This window comes from Nicotiana attenuata, chromosome 10 (assembly GCF_001879085.1).
Source record: "Nicotiana attenuata strain UT chromosome 10, NIATTr2, whole genome shotgun sequence".
In the NCBI taxonomy this organism is placed as follows: domain Eukaryota; kingdom Viridiplantae; phylum Streptophyta; class Magnoliopsida; order Solanales; family Solanaceae; genus Nicotiana; species Nicotiana attenuata.
Genome location: NC_031998.1, coordinates 37,345,985 through 37,355,050, shown reverse-complemented (window position 1 = coordinate 37,355,050; position 9,066 = coordinate 37,345,985).

Below are 9,066 nucleotides of genomic sequence, written 5' to 3'. Positions count from 1 at the left end.
TATGCATCGCTTAAAACAACGATTTTTATCAGCTGTAAGCAAAAGAAAGAAACTTCATAGAAGTCAAAATGGAAAAAAAAAAAATGCCTAGCAACTTTTTTCTATGGATATAAGGCTTTAATTGATAGAGATAGAGGAAGCACCGTAAAGATCAATTTAAATCAGGTAAGTTGTAGATGAATAAGAGTGAATGACTCTCGAGAATGGTTTTAATGTGTTCAAGAATCTACATGTAACACTCAGGTGTTTTAAGGCTGTGTATGTGACTAAAGATAGTGTTTTCAATAGAAAATGTCAAGAATTGTGGTATTTTTATGTTGATCATGGGATCCTATGTGTCGGTACCTGGAAAGTAAAGGAAGCGAATTTAGACTCGCAGAAAGTTCTTCAAAGTAAAGTATTCGGGAATGTGGTATTTCTGGGAAACAATTGAGAGAGTATTCAGTGGCCTATGGGTCTTAGACAGTGTGGTCTTATGTCCGAGTCAGGCATTGCGATGCTACACGAGGGAGAAATATCAAGTGGATGATGAATCAAAAGGGAAATTAGATAGATGGAATAGCTTGATAGTAGACCGAGTCGGTATGGTAAGGATATGATTAATTCTTCGTATGTGTTCGAGGCAATGGACTTTTACAGGTATTGTGCAGCAAGGCTCTTGAGTTTTGACAGCTTGCTTGGCTTGGTTCGGGTAGAAGGATTCAGTCCTGGCAGTTTAGCTTGTGCAATGGAATTGTAAGAGAGTTCTTGATGAGTGTTACCGTGGTTTAGAGACGTATATATAGTCTATGGGCATGCGAAGCATGGAATGTGTAATGATTTCTCTTCTAGATGGGATTGAATGGAGAGTTCTTGACTAATGGAGTACATAGATGTTGGTGGTTAGGAAAAAGGGAGATGGAGTTCTCGTGTTATCCTAGTGGGTTATGGTATACGCGGTATGTGGTGAAGAATTGAGATTTGCGTGTTCGAGGATTCAGTTCAGTTAAGAATGGAAAGTCATTAATTCGTAAGCAGCACGGGCAGCTGCAGGTGATTAAAGAATTGATCTTCAGACGATTAAGGAAATGGTATTACTATTCTAGTGATTTGACGGGGGTATATGTTCAGTAAAAAGGGCAAGGTGATGTAAGCCGAGGATGCTACGTTAGTATGGCGGTGTTTCATGCTTGATCGACTGCTGATATCTGAGTGTGGTTGATGGCACAGGGGAATTTTAGAACATCTTTCGTGGAATGATTTGGTACGTGAAGTGTGATGTGTGTTCATACGGTGGAATCTGGGATCAGGTTCAGTGATTCGTGTGCTATACGGAGTCAGAGACTGGGAGTTCTCATGTTCCGGCTATGCAATGGTTGTAAACCGTGTGTATCGATACCGTTAGCGGCCCGAGCGGATCTTTCTTCGTTGGTATGTTAGATTTTGGATATGATGTTGAGATGTAGACTGGTTGTCTCAGTGTTGGGTTATTCGAGACTACTGTGCCATGGACTATGTCAGAAAATGCCACAGGCCGCGTGGCGAGGTGCATCGGATTATGTTATAGCAGAATGTGTTGCATTCCAAAGGCCAGCGGACGGCTGGGAAGGATTGCTTTTCTTAATTGGGCCTTCGTGGCGGATGTCAGTGCAGAGGTTCTACCATTGATTTAGTTCCGGTATTGAGGGACTTTTTCGGATGCGTTTTTTGTGGCCGGGCATGTTGCCGGGTGAGATTGTGGATTTCGGTATTTATTTGGTGCCGGGCACCGCATTGTACGGCTCTGGCAGGAGTCATAGTAGTAGAAGGAGCAGCTTCAGGCTTCCTGGTATTGATTTCGTTGGCAGGCCAATGTGGCTACGTATTTAGCTTGAGTTAGGTTGGTTAGCCCCGAGCTGTATTGCTGAGGGATAGGTTGATTCGATTGTTCTTGAACTGGTTGGTGATTTGGGAAGATCTATGAGTTGTTTCTTTTTCTGTGCGGTGAGGCGTTATGATTTTCGGACAGTGGGCACATATAGTGCGGTACTATCGAGATTCATAGTGGAAGTTGAAGGGGGGACCTGTGACAAGTTGGTATCAGAGCCTAGGTTACTAAGTCTCACGAGTCATGAGCAGGTTTAGTAGAGTCTCGCGGATCGGTACGGAGACGTCTGTATTTATCCTCGAGAGGCTGCAGAACCTTTAGGAAAACTTCCCAAGAAAAGACACCAGAAGTTATAACAAGAAGCAAGAAAAAGCTCGTGGATCAAACGTTGCAAATTCCTCCACAAGTTTCAAGCTTCAAGCAATCAAGTTCAAGTTCAAGCAATCAAGTTCAAGCTCAAGAACGAAGAATAAATCAAATTCAGGCTCAGTTGTGTTTGAGTTTTGTAGCTTACAACGCTATATGTAGATACCATTATGCACTCAGTATGCTTACGACCGATACTCGGTATTTTGTTATAATGAACAAATTTGGTTCGATGTGCATCTCCTATGTGAGATATTTGTGTGGATCGCGTGGCACGCTGCCACGGGTATGTTATCTGGATCGGGTTGCACGCCGCAAATGTGTGATGTTAAGAATAGTTTTCCATATGTTACCTTATATACCTTGCTTCCTGGTTTCTGAGGAAAGTCCGTATTGGGTGTTGCTCGGCGAATAGCGCGTCGGTTGTGTCCTTTCAGGATTGAATGGTGTATATTACTTGCTTCACCGTTGGGGGTAATGAATTGCTTTGGTTTCAGACATCAAATTGTGTGTAGCTGTCGGATTTTGATCACAGTGTATTGAGGTGATTCATGTGTAGCAGTGTTTGGATATGATCGCGCATCGTAGTGAGGCTACGTGGAGTTATGACCCTTCGAGGTAGATTCAGGCATTCTATTTCTATGATGTGAGACGATGTCTCAGCCTTGTGTTGTGATGGTACTGATGAGCTTGAGGTACAGCTCTTTCGTTTGAGTCAATTGTCATGATTTGAGTATGTTCAGACCGTTTCTTGTTGGTGCGTGTATTATGCAAGTCGTGGCGTAGGCCTGTATTGAGGTGTCGTAGCACCAGAGTGATGTGTTGGATTCGAGGTGATCGTTGGAGTCATTAATGAATACGAACAGATTTGATTTCAGCTTGTTAGAAGGATAATATCGAGGTTTGGCCCGGAAATCTGTTGTGGTATTAGTCAAAAGGGAAACGGTTTCATGAATGGTTGATATGAGAAATGATTACGGTTTATAGCATGTTTCATTTATCGTTGGCAGTATAGGAAACTGTGGGAATAAGGTTTTAGCTAATGAGAGGTTTTCTGCCGGCATTTGGTTGTTATGGGCAACTACTGTGAATAGAAGTTATCGTTTCGAGTGTTTGGGTTATGTAGTACATCATATGATTTCAGCGAGGTTGCAGGTATGGGTTATTACAGTTGGTTCGGGCCTATTCTGAGTATAGATGTGAGGTCCTGATCTTGTGTATGATTTCGGAAAGTGCAATGTGATTCTATGATTTATGGTCTAGATGGACTGTGAAATTTCAGCTATGTTGTATTGTCGGACCTATGTAAGATAGGGTGACGTGGGATCATCCCGGGTATATGCTTGGTAAAGTTATTCAGCTGTTGGTTAGCTTTTAGAACAACTCTGGATACGCTCGAGGACGAGCGTTTGCTTAAGTTGGGGAGGATGTAACGACCCGACCCGTCGTATCAGGTATTACCGCCCTGTTTTCCTCATTTATTGCTTCTTCATGTTTCATTATCAGCAACGAGTGAGTTAGAGTTGAATTGAATTGGTTTGGATAGGAAATGAGACACTTAGTCTCTTTAAGGAAGGCTTAAATTGGAAAAGTCAACCGGACGTTGACTTATGAGTTCGAAGGTTCGGATGTGATTTTCGATGATCCGGTTAGCTTCGGGAGATGATTTGTGACATGGGAGCGTGATCTGAATTGGTTTTGGAGGTCCGGTGTAGAATTAGGCTTGAATTGGCGAAGTTAGCATTTTGGCGAAATCCGGTTGATATGTGAGATTTTGATCCGAGGGTCGGAATGGAATTCCGAGAGTTGCAGTAGCTTCGTTAGGTGATTTTGGATATGTCTGCAAATTTTCAGGTCAGTCGAACGTCACTTGGTTGGGTTTTTGATCGAATGCGAGTTTCGGAAGTTTTTAAAGAACTTAGGCTTGAATCCGATGAGAATCGATAATTTTAGTGTTGTTTGATGTGTTTTGATGATTGGAATAAGTTTGGATAATGTTTTAAGTCATGTTGGTGCTTTTGGTTGAGGTCCCGGGGGGCCTCGGGATGATTTCGGATGGCTAACGGGGAGTTTTTGGAATTTCATACAGCTGAAGGCATGCTGTTTCTGGTATTCTCGCTTCTGCGGGTCTTGGACCGCAGAAGCGGAGCCGCTTAAGCGGAGCTGTGATCGCAGAAGCGGTCCTTGACGGCTTGGCAATTTCCAAAGAAGCGGAAGGCAGTCCGCAAAAGCGGACATCGCAGGAGCGGGTGGTGACCGCAGAAGCAGTCCTGAGGATTTTAAGTTAGACCGCAGAAGCGGTTATTTTGCGCAGAAGCGGGAGCCGCAGGTGCGGTATCCCAACCGCAGAAGCGAAACCTGGCTGAGTTTAAGTGAACAGTGTTTTCACGATTTTGAAAGAGAAGAAACATTTTGGACTTCGGACTAAGGAGATTTTGGGCGATTTTTGAAGAGGGTTTCGAGGGCTATCATCAGGTATGGATTCTTAGACTTAGATTATGATATTATGGTGTAAAATCATGGATTAACACTGAAAATCCAAGGAATTAAAGGTTAAAAATGGAAGTTAGGGTTTGAGAAAATTATGATGTAAAAATGGAATTTGGAGGGTCAAACGAACTCCGATTTTGGTAAATTTTATATGTATGGACTCGTGGCGAGATGAGGAATCCGGTGATGTGAATTTCGTAATTTTTCGAGAAGCGGGCCCGGGGCTCGGGTTTTGCTAGTTTCGAGATTCTTGCTAATTTTCGATTGTTTTCGATTGGATATTGTTCCCTTAGCATATTGTGATGTATTCGCTCTGGTTTGGTTAGATTCAACGCGCGTGGAGGCCGATTGAGGGGCAAAGGCGTCGCGAGCTAGGGATTTCACCGGTCCGAGGTGAGTAATACTTGTAAATGATATCCTGAGGGTTTGAAACCCCAGATTTGCACATCATAGTGCTGTATTGTGGTGACTTGCACGCCAGGTATGAGCGTGGGGTAGAGCACCGTTGGGGATTGTGACTTAGTCCGTCCCGCTTGTTGGTTTTATTGCGTAATTGACTGAAACTACTTGTTATCATCATTATTTGGTTTGATTGCTATATTTGGGTTTCGTGCCAATTGTTTGAATCCTTCAGGAATTGATATCACTGTTTTTGCATTACTTTGCATATTATTTTATCACAGTCCAAGGTTTAAAATACTGTTTCGCAAACTCAGCTATCTTTCTAAGATTTGAAAACCTAAATGATATTTTACTGACGTTTTGAGTTGAGACTGTTATTTTACTATTGCCCAAGGGGCTTATGTGCATTTCTGGACTGAGGATGGATCGGGCTGCGCGCCGCAGCAGTGTGATATTGATATTGCGCTTGGGCTGTAGGAGCCCCTCCAGAGTCTGAACCCCCACAGTGAGCGCGGGTACCCAAATGGATCGGGCTGCGCGCCGCAGCAGTCATATGCATTGCATTGCATTCATGCATTGGTTCCTGTTTGTACTACGTGTCATGACATTTAGCACTCTCATATCATTGGCATCCATGCTATTGCTTGTACTGTTTACCAGACGCCCTGGTGTTAACTGTTTGTGGAGTGCTGTGCCCGAGGGGCTGTCTTATGTGCGGACTTGCACTATCTGATTATGCGTTCATTTGCTTGACTGTTGGAAAAGGATGTTCTCAAAAGAGGTTTTAAACTGAGCCAGATATTTTCTAAAGGATTTTCGCGGTTTACTGTTTTCTCAAAGAGTGGTACTGTCCTATATAGCATGATGGAGTGCTCTTACGTGATTTCTTGCCTCTCAGTTATTATTTACTCTTATTACTCACTGAGTTGGAAGTACTCACTTTACTCCCTGCACCTCGCGTGCAGTTGCATGTATTGTTCATCCGGTAGCGGGTTATTAGCTGATTGAAGGTATGGCTATTGTAGCTGAGTAAGGTGACCGCCAGCGTTCGCGGCACCGGATGTTGTCTTTTGATTTCTAGGATTTTTCCTTATATATTATTATTGGCCCTGTAGTTGTGTTTAGGTTTCTTTAGATGCTCGTGACTTGTGACACCCCGGTCGGGTTGTGTTGGGTTGTACATACTGGTTATTATTGTCGTTAAGCTATATTTATCTATACATTTATGTTTAATAATTGTTAAAGAAACGGATTGGGTTAGTTGGCTGGCCTTGTCTTCACGAGAGGCGCCATCACGACCGGGTATGGAAATTGGGTTGTGACATTATATGTATATTTGCATTTATATTTATATATTGATCCACTCATAGATTTTCTTCCATATTAGCTAGAAATATAAAGGTAAACAGTTAATTAAGAAACTATGATAGGAAAAAGTAAAAAAGACAAAAAGACGTAAATTGAGATAGCATGTGACAATTATGCTTTTGATTGAATTAAAATATAAAATAAAACTAAAATTTACTTAAGATATTAAAAATTTATTGACTATGAAAATTAAAAAAATTCAAGCAGCAAAATAAAATCTTACACAAAATATATAAATTTTATAACATAAGGAAAAAATTAAATAATCACTAAAAAAATATTTTAATAACAAGAATAAAAAATTCATATTAATATTGACAAATCGGGCAAATGAATATTTTATACGTAAATATTACTACAACATTTAGTTATAATATGTTCAATAAATTATTAAATAATTTTCTATGATTAATATTTTAATTGAGTGTAGTTAGTTTAAGTTTAAAAGCATAAAATATTTTTTTTAAAATACGGTCCAATTAAGAAATAGAATGAAAATAATTATTTAAATTTGTGATGAGATTTTTTTAAAATGTGATAAGAAAAATCATATTTTGGAATATGAACAATAAAGTCAAAGTTACTATTGAAATATTTTTAAATTTTATCTATATTATATTAGAATGAGTGCGGTAGAAATAGATATTAAATTCAAATAGGCTAATGAAAAGCCACATGACAATGTAATAATATTAGGTATTGCATAAAATAATAGCAAAAATATAGAATAAATAGAGAAACTGTAATGACCCGCTCGTTTTGAGCCCTAGCGCGCCGTTCAGCAGTTCGAGGCCATGAACAGCTTCAATTCAGGCATTATGACTTGTACGCGTGGTCGGAATTTAATCTCGGGAAGTTCAGAGTTGGCTTGGAGGGGAAATTCTTATTTCGAAAGCTTTAAGTTGAGGGAATTGAGTGGGATTGTATTTCAGAGAAAACGACCTCGGAATCGGGATCTGAGGGTTCCAGCAAGTTCGTATGATGATTTCGGACTTGGGCGTATGCCCGGATCGGGTCTTGGATAACCCGGGAGCGTTTTGGCGCCTATCGTGGAAGTTAGCATTTTGGAAGAAATTTCATGAGTTTGGGTTGAAGAGCATTTCAGTGTTATCGATGTCCGTTTGGGATTCCGAGCCTGGGAGTAGCTCCGTATGGTGGTTCTGGAGTTGGGAGCACGATCGGAAGTGAATTCGGAGGTCCATGTGTCATTTTGGAGTCAATTGGCTAAAGACAGAAATTTGAAGGTTTTGAGAGGTTTGACCGGAAGTGGACTTTTTGATATAGGGGTCAGAATCTGATTCCGGAGGTTGGAGTAGGTCTGTAATGTCAAATATGACTTGTGTGCAAAATTTGGGGTCAATCGGACGTGATTTGATAGGTTTAAACATCGGGGGTAGAAGTTTGAAGTTCTAAAGTTCATGAAGCTTGGATTGGAGATCGATTCGTGGTTTTAGCGTTGTTTGATGTGATTTGAGGCCTCGGGCAAGTCCGTAATTTATTTTGGGACTGGTTGGCATGATTGGTTGGGGTCCCGGGGGCCCCGGGTGGATTCCGGGAGGTTAACGGATCGAAAATGGGATTTTGGAAAAGGCTGAAGTTGCTGGTATCTGGTATGACCGCATGTCACGACCCGGATTTTCCACCCTCGGGAGTCGTGATGGCGCCTACTAATAGGAGCTAGGCAAGCCAATTAGTTTAACATTTCTCTCAACATCATTAACAGTATAAAGAAGAACGAGGCAATTAATATAAAAGCGGAAGTCTCGATACATAAATAACTGAAACCAAGTGCGGAAATTCAAATACACCTCTACCCAAATCTGGTGTCACTAACTCACGAACTTCTACTGAATGCTAAAGACAAAGTCTGAATAAGAATACAGTACTGTCTGATCCGATACAAGGGAAATCAAACGAATGACAGAGATAAGAGAGACTCCGGGCCATGCGGACGCCAGCAAGCTACCTCGGAAATCTCCGGACTGAAGTAAGCTCCCAACGCTCCTACTGCTGACCAAAAGCTCCTGCTCCGGTGCTATGATCTGTGCAAAAAGCACAGAAGTGTAGCATCAGCACAACCGACCCCATGTGCTGGTAAGTGCCTGGCCTAACCCCGGCGAAGTAGTGACGAGGCTAGACAGGACCTACCAAAAACAACCTGTGCAGATATATATATACAAAGGCAACAGAAATAACAACAGAGAATGTCAACTAAAAAGGGGAAGGGGGCATGCTCGGGGAAAAAAAATACAGCGAAAACAGATCAACGGATATAACGACGAAACTATCTCAATACCATAGCTCATATATAAGTGGTCGGCGCGCCACACGATCCCATTTCTTAATTCATAAGTGGACGGCGTGCCACACGATCCCATTTCATAATATATAAGTGGTCGGCGCGCCACACGATCCCGTTTCATAATAGATATATAAGTGGACGGCGTGCCACACGATCCCATTTCATAATATATAAGTGGACGGCGTGCCACACGATCCCATATCATAGTTCAAAATGTCGGGCTTTGTAAAGGAGGCCCCATTAGGGAAATTCGACAACATAACACTTTAACCCGGCAAGGGTACAGCTAACA